The sequence below is a fragment of the Diceros bicornis genome, chromosome 17 (genome assembly GCF_020826845.1).
Source record: "Diceros bicornis minor isolate mBicDic1 chromosome 17, mDicBic1.mat.cur, whole genome shotgun sequence".
Classification (NCBI taxonomy): domain Eukaryota; kingdom Metazoa; phylum Chordata; class Mammalia; order Perissodactyla; family Rhinocerotidae; genus Diceros; species Diceros bicornis.
This window is the reverse complement of record NC_080756.1, coordinates 24,627,810-24,641,088: the sequence shown is the minus strand read 5'-3', so window position 1 is coordinate 24,641,088 and position 13,279 is coordinate 24,627,810. Positions and strand designations below refer to the sequence as shown.

The 13,279-nt window shown below is 38.0% G+C and overlaps 1 protein-coding gene across 4 annotated transcripts in view; it reads right to left on the bottom strand.

Moving 5' to 3' along the window:
* The window catches only part of NELL2 (neural EGFL like 2), a 349,420-nt gene that overhangs the window by 135,213 nt on the left and 200,928 nt on the right, over positions 1 to 13,279 (bottom strand). The window lies entirely within an intron of this gene.

The window sequence follows — 13,279 nt, the reverse complement described above, 5'->3', positions numbered from 1 at the left end:
AGAACTAATTGGGAAGAATGTGAATTTTGACAGTAAAACTGTCCCCATTTTATAGCACCTCTCTACATGGAACATAAAGTATTTTACAGATATTTTATCATTATGTAATACTCTTTATTAAAGGCCTTAAGGCATTGACCAGACAAAGTATTTCTTTTCCAGAAGTCTACTTTCTCAAATCCTTGTGATGAATCCACAAAGTAGCATTCCCCTCATTTGTATTATTAAGAGAAATGGATCAAGGGGCCGGCCTGGTGGCATAGTGGCTAAGTTCACGTGCTCTGCTTCAGCGGCCCAGGGATCGTGGATTCAGATTTTGGGCGTGGACCTACACACTGTTCATCAAGCCATGCTGTGGAGGCGTCCCACATACGAAAAATAAAGGATGATGGGCACAGATGTCAGCTCAGGGCCAATCTTCCTCAGCAGAAAGAGGAAGATTGGCAATAGATGTTAGTTCAGGGCTAATCTTCCTCACCAAAAAAAAAATCTTCATTCATTTATTCAACAAGTATATAATGGACATGCACTATGTCCAAGTGCTGCATTAGATCACAAAGAAAAATTCTAGCTGGAGAAATAGCACTTAAATGATAATGTTATGAAGTGATGCACACTACAAAACAGAAACATATACAACGTGTGTTAAATAGGGAGCAACCAACTTTTTTTTCCACCAGTAATTTTATTGAGAGCATAATGGTTTACAACATTGTGTAATTTCAGGTCCACCTTACTGTATATCAGTTTCTGGATAGAATTCATCGTGCTCACCCCCAGGAGTCTAATTATTGTCCATCACCATACATATGTGCCCCTTCGCCCCTTTCAACCATCAGCCAACTTTTTTAAACACAGTGATTGTTTGTTCTAAGTACCTATTAATGCAGAACACATTTGGGAATTTATATTTGGTGATATAGATAATTTTATAATTCTTCCCTTCTCCAACTTGAGGAGCTGATAATGAAATTAAGATGCCAGGACATAACTTACATGATAACAACATGAGGTCTTATATGGAGAGTGAAGAAAGAGAGAGAGAGAAAAGGAAGGAAAGAAGAAAGGGAGGCAGGAAGGCAGGAAGGCAGGCAGAAAGGAAGGAAGGAAGGAAAGAAGGAAGGAAGGAGGGAAGGAGAGAGGGAGGGAGGGAAGGAAGGAAGGCGGGAAGGCAGGCAGGCAAGCACACACTACAGGGACTAGTATTCAAAGAACAGATTGATGACTAGGGGCAGAAGCAACCCAGTAAAATCTGACGTGTGGCAGGGCTTGAGGTGGATTTTGAAGAAGTAGGCTTAAAGTGACAGACTTGCACAAAGTCGGAGAGGGCTGCCAGAGAAGAGAGTTTCCTGTCAAATAGAGATGTTCAAAGACGAGCAGGAATGCTGTAGAGATTCAAGTCTAGGGTATTGGCATAGGCAGCAAAAATAAGAAACATTGAGGAACAATGAATATTCCATTTGATTGGAGTTTGTGTGAGGAAAAAAATGGAAACACAGGAGATATGAGATATAATGTGAATGCACTTAAATGTCCAACAAACAGAGGAAGGCACCTTCCTTGCTGTGATATGAAAACATTAAACCATGTGGAAGGAGGGGGTGGGGAAGAAACAGAAAAATAAATCTCACAAGAGTTGGTAAGATAGTGCAATTACAGAGTTGATAAGAGAAGTGCAATTGAGGTGAGGAGAACATTCACAAAATTAATAAAAGTCTGAGTCTTAGGTGGTTACTAAATCTAAAGTAACCTCCCAGCCACAGTTTCTCCATATTATTTATCAGGGTCTGAAAGTATCCTATTAAGTTGTTGGTTAATACGTCTGTTGCCTATTTCTATTGGAATATAAGATTTGGGACAACGAATCTTATTTGTTCTAGAACAACGGCTGGCCTTCACCAAATATCTGCTGAATGAATCAATGAATCTTTTCATGGCCTTTCATCTGGAAGGAGAAAGGATAAGAATCCTCATTCACACTGGTCTGACCTGGAGCTCAAATTGGCAGAGTGAATCCTTTGTCCTCCCAGTACACTGCCTGGCATTTACTTAGACATGGAATGGACTTTTTGTATAAACAGTGAACACAAGCCATCGTGGCGAAACAGCCCTGTATAGTGGAAGAACACTGGGGTGAGAATAAAGAAGCCTAGATTCTAGTCTTGCTGTATTATAAACCTGACAGGCATTTCATCTCTCTGGACCTTAATTTCATCAGCTATAAAAACAAAGGCTAGAGTTTTCCAAGTCATTACCAGCTCTCAAACTCTACAATTCTAACAAAGAGAACATGATCTATATGGTCACAGCGGAGCATCTGATGCTCCAGGATTTTGTAGGATACACAATCATAAGGCACGAAGCTTACAAAGCAGAAGTAAACTATGTTTCTTATACTTTAACAACTTCTCTTGCCCCATAAAATTCAAGCTGATCTATTTTAGAGACATGAATTTATAAATTTATAAAGTCCCTTTTATCCTATCTGAAAGCTGAGGCCAGCTTAGTAATCATTCAGAATCATAGATTTTTAGACCTGAGAGGAACTTTAGAAGTCATCTAACCTAACCCCAGTCATTTACAACTGAAGAAATGGAAAACAAATTAAAGAGGTGGCAGGCATCAGATCATGCAACTTTTCTGAACCACATTAAAAAATTTAGACTTCATCCCATACGAAATGTGAAAGGTTTTAGGAGAGGATTAATTGAATCAGATCTGTGTTTTCGGAAGATCCCTCTAGCACAAGTGGCCGTGGTTAATGAGTGGCGATCATAATGAGAACACTGTTTCCAGACCCCAGATCCCAAATTAATATTCCTTTTGGCCTATAGACTGGTCTCCAGACTAACCTTGGAGGCAGTGGGCACTCAGGCACCACGCCCCCACTCCTCTCTGCTTCTGCACACACCCCGCTACCCCCATCTTATGCCTTGTATGTCACTGATGCTATTTTTTTAAAAGCATAGTGTATTTCTAAGGCTATAGCATTTATCTAAATTTTGCCCTGTAAAAGGACTATATTAGCATGTTAATGAACACTAATGCCTTCTTGCTTAGCCAATAAAATCTTGAACTCATGCAGCTCACTAGCAAGGACTCCACACACTGAAGAATAATACAGATTGATATGGATTACTGTAAAGCCTTGGCCCACCAGCTGTGAAAAACTAGCTTGGCAAAGTTGGCAAAGAGATCAATAACTTAATTCATAAGCTGAGAAAAAGGCTAAGTTCTGAGAAATGTAATTCCGGAAAGAGATTTGACAGTAACATTTGGGAAGATAAGAGTATTTTAAAAAATAAAAAATTTGCAAGTATAAGTAAGCTTCTCAGTGAGAAATCAGTAAAGAATAAATTAAAATGTAATTTACAAATAAGCTAACATTTAAAGGAATTGCCAGCAATCATTTTAAAGTCAGTGGCATTAATGAGTTTGTTTACCAAATATTAATTTTTATCTATTAAAAACTGTATCTGTCACATGCTACTAAAACATGATTTTTTTGACATCTCAAAATAGTAGCCATAAATTTCCTTCATTCATTTTTTTAAATTCATTCACTGTAAATTGTATGGCACATTCTTCAAGAAGAGTGAAAGCTCTAGCATTATATCAGTTTTCTTGCTACTCTTAATAGAATATACATTATTCCTAGCTTTGGGATTCCTGAATTTAAAATACATACATTTGGAGACACGCAGTGGAAAAATTTGAGACAGGGTTAGGAGTGGATCATAAAATAATACCTTTGGGGTAAGAGGAGATAATTTGGAATATTAAGGGGCAGCCGAAACAAAAGCATGAGTAGTTTATCCATGTAAGTAATATTTATTGAATTCCTACTCTGTCCAAGGTACTAACTTTGACACCAATGGCATAGCCTTGAAAAAGACAGATGTAGTACCTGTCTTTGCAGAGCCTTTGGTCTTTCTGACAAGAGAGACAAATAACAACAAAAAAGTGTAGTGGGAGTCCATCTGGAAAACAAATTGAGGGCTCCAAGCCTAGTCTTGCAGGCCAGGGAAAGCTTCCAGGATATGTGACATCTAAGCATAGGCTTCAAGAAGCGGTAGAGTTAGCCAGGTGAGATAGAAAAGGGGAGAGCATTTCAAACAAGGGAATTGTGTGCAAATGCTGGAAAGGGGGAGAATTTGATATACTCAAAGACGAGCAGAACATTCAATGTGGCTAATGAAGTAAGCAGGAGCTATTTTGTGTGGAGGTCTTGCAAACCATGTGAAAGAGTTTGATGTTATCCTATGATCAATGAGAACCTAATGAAGTTTTTTAAATCAATTTTTAATACGTAATATGTGTATATGTTATAAAATTTAAAAAATACAATGGAGTGCACAATAAAAGTAAGTCTGACCCTCAACCACTCAGTTCTCCCACTCCTAATCCCTGAGACAACCACTGTTATCAATTTCCCGAGCAACCTTCCAGAAATGCTCTATACCCATATAAGAACATGCATAGGGGGGTGCGTATGTGCTTCTTCTCTGAAGGGTGTTAAGCAAGGGAATGAGATGACATGAGTTGCTAAGCAGGATCTTTTTAACTGCAAGGTAGAGAATGGATTAGAGACTAGCAAACTGGAAGCTAAGAGGAAGCTCACTTAGCAGTTTGGATTCCTGTGTCTGTGACAGTACATTCTAGTTGAATGTAGAGGAAGTGTGCCAGATTCAAATATATATATATATATAGGATCTAAAATTGACTGCACTGTGGGACTGACTGGTTGCCTGCAGATGAGGGAGGGAAGCTCTCCAGGACAACATCCTCCTTTCTTAACTGAACAACTGGGTGGATCTGTACTGTGGGGAACTGGAGGAATGCATTTGGGTTAAAGAGGAGTATGGTTTTAGACATGTTGAATTTGAGGTGCTTATGACGTATCCAAGTAGAAATGTCCAAGAGACAGTTAGATATGTGGGCCTCGAGCTCAGAAGAGAGAACAGGGCTGAAGATCAAGATTTGGGAGTCCTAAGCACAGAGAAGGTAATTGAAGCCATGGTGATAGACAACATCAACCAGGGACAGGGTGCAGAATGAGGAGAAAAAAATTAAGATGGAGCCCTGGAGAACTTCAGCATTTAAGGGGCAAGTAAAGAAAGGAGACTGAGAAAGGTTGCTCAGAAGGGTAGCAGGAAATTTAGAAGAGCGTTGGAGGTAAACGACTGCTGAAATTTGGTCAACTATCACCTTTTCAACACATCCTCTATATTTGGGGAAATCCACATCTCCCCAAGACAGAAGTCACAGCTCAAATTTTCAGTGTCCTTAGCAGCTAGTATTTGGCCTGTAACCTAGGACTGCCAATCAGGGGCATGTATGCAAAACTTCAATTCAGAAGAGAACTTCCTGACTAAGCAAGGTTGTGAAATCTTCTAGCAAGCATGGTGGAGAAGACATTCAGCACTTAGGGGTGATAGCAGTGGCGTAGCTTCTGGAGACTGGTCCTGGGTGTCATCAGTGAGAATTGTGCAATGTTTGTGTGAGTTGTGGTGTTGACACCAAGACGCAGAGGCAGTGACATTATTACCCAGGTATAATGGGTGTTGTCTTGGCTGAATATCATCTAAACTTGTCCTCACAAATATATTGTGAGCCACTTAACGTCCTTCAATATATTCCTTTTCTGCTTAAACTGCCAGAGTAGATTCTATTGTTTGCAACTCTGATCTCTGATCAATATAGTGTAGCATCATGAAGACAAGGTAAATAAGTGTTTGAAGGAGAGAGTAATCAATAGAATTAATTGCTGCCCAGAGGTCAAGCAAGACACAGACTGAAAGATGTCTGATTTCACAATAGAGGAGTTATCAGTGACCTTGGTGAGAACAGTTTGGAGTGGATATGGGATGAAAAATCTAGATTGGAGTGGGTTAAGGAGAGTGTCTGACATGAACAAATGGAAACAGTGAGAATAGATCACACCTTTAAGAAATCTGGCTATAAAGGGGAAGAGAGGCAATAACACAAAAGCTAGAAGGGGATGTGGGGTTAAGGGAGAAACGAGCATATTTAAACGCTGATGGGAAGGAGCAAATAGAAGAAGTTGAAAACTGAATTTGAGGGGATAACGGAGGCAGACAATTTCCTCTGAAGACAGGAAGAGATGAGATTCAGCACTCAGGTGGACCCATTACTTCTAGGAAGATAGGTAGCTATTCCTCTGAGACTAGGGAGAAGAAAGGAAGGGTGGGTGTGAAGCATGTGGTTTATGTAATAGGAGCAGGAGGATGAGGAAGTTACTATATGCTTCTTTTTGGTTGGTAAAGAAGTTATCTGCTGAGAATAAGAGGATGGGTAGAGTGAAAGGTTTGCAGGGAATGGTGAGGATTTGAAATAATCATTGTAGGAAATAAGGGGAAACTGAGAAGGGATGCATAGTACAATTACCAAGCAGAGTATAGCACCCAGCTCAGGTTGGTAATCATGCACACACATGGCTGTACAGATTCACAGTTGGACAGATTTATCACTTGACATTTTTATAACACTTTGACTTTAACAGTGTATGTTCATATACATTATACGTTAATTCTCACAATAACCCTGTGACCTAGGGAGAACAGATAGAGTTAGCCCCTTTACACAGCCAAGGAACTTGTGCGAAGTTGAGAAGTTTCCCAAATGTTTGCTGTAAGTTAGTGGTTGGCAAATCTAGAGTAGAATCACTCCCTATAACCTACTGTTCCTCCACAATCTGGTCCCTATCTTTGCAGCTTAATCTACTAACCATCCTGGATATAAGCCTCCTGTTGCAGAAAAACTCCAAAACATGTCTTGCCCTTTCTCCGTGCTTACTCTTCTCTGCCAATCTAAATTGGATTCACTCTTCAAGGCCCAGATCAAATCCCAAAACCTCCACAGTGTCTCCCTAACCTCTCTGGCCGTGGGGATTCCATCTGTCTCTACTTCTGCATTTTTTGTCTGTGCTTATTCATGGCTAGCCAGTAGCTGTTTTGCTGAATCCAGCTTGCTTGAAACTAAGGAACAGACAGGCTCATTTGAACGATTGCCTTGTCAAATTGGATTTGAAAATTCATCGAGTTGAATAGCATTCTTTCCAAGAAGGCAGATTAGTATTTTTAAATATTAAAAACCAATTTAACAAATATATATTTATTTTGCCAGAAAACTAGGGTTTCAGTCATTATAATATCCAAATTGCTGTCCATTCAGAGTTATTAGATTAATCTAAACATCACATCAATGCTTTCATGAAAGATATGGGGCCACTCCAATTTCCAATTGCTTGTTGATACATAAATCACTGACTAAACTGTACTGCTAAATTTGATAATCTTAATCAATAGTTAATTTTGATTAGGAAGTATGACCTCACAACAACTCTGTATAAACAAACATATACGTTCTACAATTTCAATCCCATTTCTTCACCATCACATTCTTATTTAAGGATATGAACAATATGTAAAAATCTGTTTAGAAGCATATTCTTCATACTAAAGAAAAATTACTTGGAGGAAATTTAAAATGGAATAAAAAGTAAAGACGAAAATATTCTTATGTATTATTAAAACGCCAGGGATCTATTTTTATATCATACCAGTGAATCAGAGAAGTAATTTAGAACCATAATGTCCTTGCCTCTTTACCAACACTTCATGTTCATCAAGGCCACACCAATTTCCTACCCGTCCCTTGTGTCCAAATACATGAGGCTCTTCTTGCCCTGGAATAGTCGTTTGCCCAAACAAGCCAAGTCCTTTTCCATCACATAACTCAAATCTCTCACTCGTCTCTGTCACATTCATTTAACGTGTGCCTAACTGCTTCCCACAATCCTTGGCTGTTGTTGCCTCTTGAAAACTTACTCCCATTTCTACTTATGATATTAATAATGAAACTAACATTTACTCCCACGTCTGTTGCTTTGACCACGTCACTTCATTTCTCTTCACAGTATCACATGTTTTCACAACAGATCCCAAACATAATCTCAGGACCATTGAATCAAAGTTAAATTTGTTTTATTTGTGCAATCCTTACGTATTTCTAGCTATACTGTTTTCCTGCCATTAACCGTGCTCAAACTTCCATCTCCTATCTCCAAGCCTTTTTTCATATGTCCTTGATGCACAGGATAATCTGATTTTATATTGGAGCTGACTCTTCTTTTTGAAGGCTAATAAATAAATAAAGAGAGGAAGAGAATTGTAAAAGGAATGTTAATAGTTGTGTTTCATTTCAAGCAAGCAATTGTCAATCGACTTCAACACGTTTAACAAATAGAACTAGAACATTTGACTTGGATTTCTTGGAAGGCAAGACAGAATTGATATTTGTAAGTTTATCTCTAAGTTACACCTGACCTTAAACTTACTAGAGTTGCAAAAAGACTTTTCCCATCAATTAAATTTTTAAAAATTGTTAATCATGTGATGCCTCACATATTACTTCAAATGAATTCCTTTCAAGGGAGGTGGCCTTTTTTTTTGTTTAATAATTTTCATTTATCTAATGAAAAAATGATAATAAACTGCTGCTTCACATAAGACACTTGCAACTGATTTAAAATGAATTGCTTAATTCTAAGCAGACATTTTCTCCCTAATATTCATAAACAAGTACATACACATGTAATTATCAACTATTTTAACCTGCTACTCATTTCACAGAAAAAATAACATGAATTCCCATGGTTACATTTTAAGTCTTGTCATATAACTTGGAAAATGAGGACAAATTACACATCCTCTATATCCAAGAACTGGTTAGAATATTATTCAGACCAGAAAGGAATTTGGTGCAAAGCGGTTTGGTTCTGGAAATAATCCACGGTAACTTAGTTACTGAAGTAGCTAAAGATCTCATTATAATTGGCTTAAAATATAAGACAATCTCATCATATGGACTCTATGAGTATAGGTGCCTCAAGTTTCCAATAAACTAATAGTGTAATATCTTAGTCTCAAAAATAAATTCACGCTGCACAAACTGACTGACACACTGTTAGTAATAAATACATGCAAAAAACATGAGTTTAATGATAAACTTTTACCAAGGACTTATTTTTCTGGAAGGTATTTTCACATACTTAAATCTTATTTAAACTCCACCAACAACCTCATGAGACAAATTCTCCCATTTAATAGATGAAGAGACTGAGGCTCGAAGATATTAAGCGATTCGCAAGTTCCCACGCTTAGTAAATAGCAGAGGTAAAAATTAAACCCAAGTCTTCTTGTGCAATATTCTTTCCATAACATCAGAACCGCCCCCATCTGCCAAAAATGGAAAAATTTTGATTTGATCCATATAAACATTTTGCATTCATTTATTTATTAAATCCCCAAATTTCTTCTGACATATATTTTTAAAAAATAATTACAGGTGACTGCACATATAAATCTGCAAAGTATTCATCCATAATGACTCTTTACCCACAAGAAGTGGGTACAAAATAAGTATTTGTTGTGAGTTAGTTTTCAGCATTGACACAATTGACTAGTAAAAGGGTGACAATTATAAATACTTGTTTAACTTTGGCAGGCAGTAAATGTTTCTATTATACTACAAAGAAATGCAAAGGTAAGCAATCTGGTGAGAACAGTGGGCCAAATAAAACCTAAAATCATACTAAAAATTCCATTATGTTACAGGCTATGGACAGAAATTTCCTTGGCGGTTGATGAATCTGAGGCCTCCCTCAACGTCTCCCCAGTTACTTCTGAGTGTACTATGAGTGTTTCTATGCGTTCAGGAATAAATCAACATATACTTACTACCACTGCCCACTACCCTGCCCCTGGGCATCCTCTGGGCCTCTTCCACGTTCTTGAAGTCTCTGCTAAAGCTAGTACATATCCCCTCGTCCATACTTCTGTTCTTTGCAAAGAAGCTTCCATCCCCAAAGCTACAAAACCCTTGAGACACCACACAGCATCTTCTTCAGTCTTCACAGCATGTTCAGAGCTACTCAAAATGGAAAAGAAAAAAGGTTCTTCTACCTCATTTTGTTTTGTTCTTTGGGTCCTAGGCCCTATAGTATCCTTGTTCATGTCCTAAATATAAGAGTTTATTCCCTTCCTCATCATCATGTTATGTCTCTCACGCCGTTCAGTGTGAGAGTTTTTCAAAACTCTCTAGGTACTCTCTTCCATTTCCTCAACTACCGTTTAAATGCCAAAGAATCCTGAATTCTACGTCCAACTTAAACTTCTCTGAACTCCATATCCAAACATATCCAACTTAGGTGTCTCATAGGCACTACAACCCAACGTGATTTTCCCACCCCATCTGTTCCCTAAGTGAACAGCACCAATATCTGCCTATTTCTCAGGCCAGAAACCTGAGTATCAACATTGAAACCTCTCTCCTCATCATCTACTATCACCAATTAATCATCAGGACTGGTTTTACCTCACAAGTGCTCTCGAATGTACCCACATCTCCATCTCCACTTTGAGTGCAAGCCGCCACTGTTTTCCATCCACTGGTTTCCCCGCATCCAGTCTTACCTCCATTCAGCCTGCAGTTGCAGTGATTTATTTAAAACACAAATGTGTTCATGGCACTCCTCTGCTTCAAATCTTTCATTGGCTCCCCCTTGTTCCAAGCATGAAGCCCTCAGTCTTTAGTGTTCCCATCATCAGTCTCATGAGGCACCTCTCTCGCTCTCTGCCTCCAGCTACTAGCCTGCCTTCACTTCTTACAAAGTCCTTCTTTCCACCTCGGGCACTTTAGACATGCTGATTCCTCCACCTAGGAGATTCCCTTTTTTCCCACCTTTACTTCTATGCCTAGCTGATTTTTACTTAACCTTCAGATTTCAGAATAACTCTCTTTTCTTCAAGCAAAATTTTCCCTAACCTCACCACTGATCCAGATTAGACCTTCTGTTAACCTATTTCTCTGTCAGGGGACTTGCCACGTTTGCAATTAAATGCTCTTTGGTGTAATGATCTGGTTATTTTCTTCCATGCCTGAGAAAATATCAGTCATGTATATCTTATTTACAACTTCAACGCTGGCCTAGCCTTGAACAAAGTAGGTATTCAATAAATATTTGTCAAATGAATAAATGAATCCCAACATTTACAGTGCTATTCTGACCCTGATCAAGTAAACTGCAGTAAAAATCAATAGTCTCAATTATAGTATCATATCATTAAAACAACCCCGCAGATTTAGTAAATAAAATTTATATTATTTATAAATTATCACTTGCTTATTCTTGTATATGACAAATCTAATTTCTTAGAGGACCAGAACTCTATAAGGCCAGCTGATATGTAACATGTACAAGTGCTTAAAAAATGTTTTTTTTAAGTGTTGCTTCTAAGAAGTCAAAACATCCTTAAAGTTACCAACAACAACAGAATGAAGAGGAAAATCAAATTCAATCAGAGTACCTTAACCTGTTAACATGAATAACAAAGGATAATATATTAAAAGTTCTCATGTATAAATCATTCAAGATCTCTATAATAAACCAAGTTTTTCCATCATTTTCTTAACTCTTGAAGATTATGTCTTTAAATGACAAATAAATAACATGAAGTTTACAAACCATTTTTCAGTATGATGCAGTCAGGATGGAAAACAGCTGCCATTTTGTGCTACACACAAACTTGCAGATAAAAACAGTAATCTATTGATTAAACCAATTTTCAATAGGTCTCATTGACAAACAATCTAATCTAAATCTCTGGCCTCTTACCTTATATTCTTTACTGTCTCAATAAATGGCAACACCATCCGTTGTTCACACTCAAAATCTTGACTCCTCTTGATCCCTCTTCAATTCTCCTCCACAATAACTATCTGCAAGCATTGTTGGCTCTACTTTCAAAACGGACCATGAATATGCTCCCTCCTCTTTACCTCCCTATCACTCTCCTAACCCAGACCACCAACATCTTTGCCTAGACTACAGCAATTGCCTTCCAACTAGTCTTCCTGTTTACACTTCTGTTCTCCTCACCACATTCAACCCTATAGTTCATCTAACACATTGCAGCCAGAGCTATCCTTTACAAGTCTGCACATGTCACACCCCTATACTTGAGACAAATCTAAAATCATTACAAGGCACCCTATTTTACCTGGCCCTGCCTAATTCTCCAACTACGTCGCCTCGGACTTGCCTGTTCTATCACATTATCCTTGTCTCTGTTTCTAGAACATCTAAGCTAGTTCCCACTTAGGGTCTCTCAGCTTGCTATTCCTTCTGGTTGGAATGCTCTGTTCCAGATCTTTCCATGGCTGTTTCCTTATCATCAACTCTCAAGTCAACTGTCAACCCTCCCCTCTCAAGCCCCAGAGGCTCTCCCTGACCATCCATCTAAATTAACCCCCAATCAACCTCTGTCACATCATCTTGTTTTGTTTTCTTCCCATTCTTTATTACTACCTGAAATTATCTTCTCTGTTTCTATGGTTACCCAGTTATTCTCTGTCCTCCCTCTAGAATGCAAGCTCTTGAGCACAGGAAACTTATCAGTTTTATTCACTATTTACTACACAGTGCCTAGAAAAGTGCTTCATGCACAGTAGGTGCTCACCAAATATTTATTACATGAGTCAATATTCTTAACAGCAAAAACAAAAGTGGCAGCTTAAAATAAAAATAAGTTCATAAAATTAAGATTCAAAAAGAGATATCACCTGAATTTATATCACGTGGTTTCATATTATACACATTAACAATATCAATGGGGCTTATTACACATTAGAGATCTCATATATTATGATGAAAAATACATTATTTTACTAAGCAAGTTCAAATCCATTTCTTATATAAAACCTTTCAAAATGAGGAATTTTAAATAAATCTGTACTATGAATGGGGAAGGGAAGCCAGATGTCCTTCCTTTGGCAAAAATGAAATTGTCTCTTTAGGACTAAATCAGAAGCATTTAAAGAAATACCTTGGAAAAAAGGGTCAATTTTAAAATGAATACCCATTTTTAAAGCAGAAAAAATCTCTTGAAAGCCAAGGAAAACAATAGAAATTGGGTTCCCAAGGGCCAATAAATAATCGTGCAGCTTAAGCAGAGGCTGCATGTACAAACCTTGGAACTCTTCCATCTCCAAGGACCTATGGCACATTCTTGACATTTGGAAAGAGTAAGTCTAGAACCCTCCAAAAGCCTTCAAATGCCCAAATACCACCATATCAGTGTTCTGACTTGCAAGACTTACTAGCTATTCACACAATTAATGAGAATGATTCAAATCTGTGCCTCAGAGAAATTATAAATTACCATATCTCATGGACTTCTAAGGTCTTCATGAATAG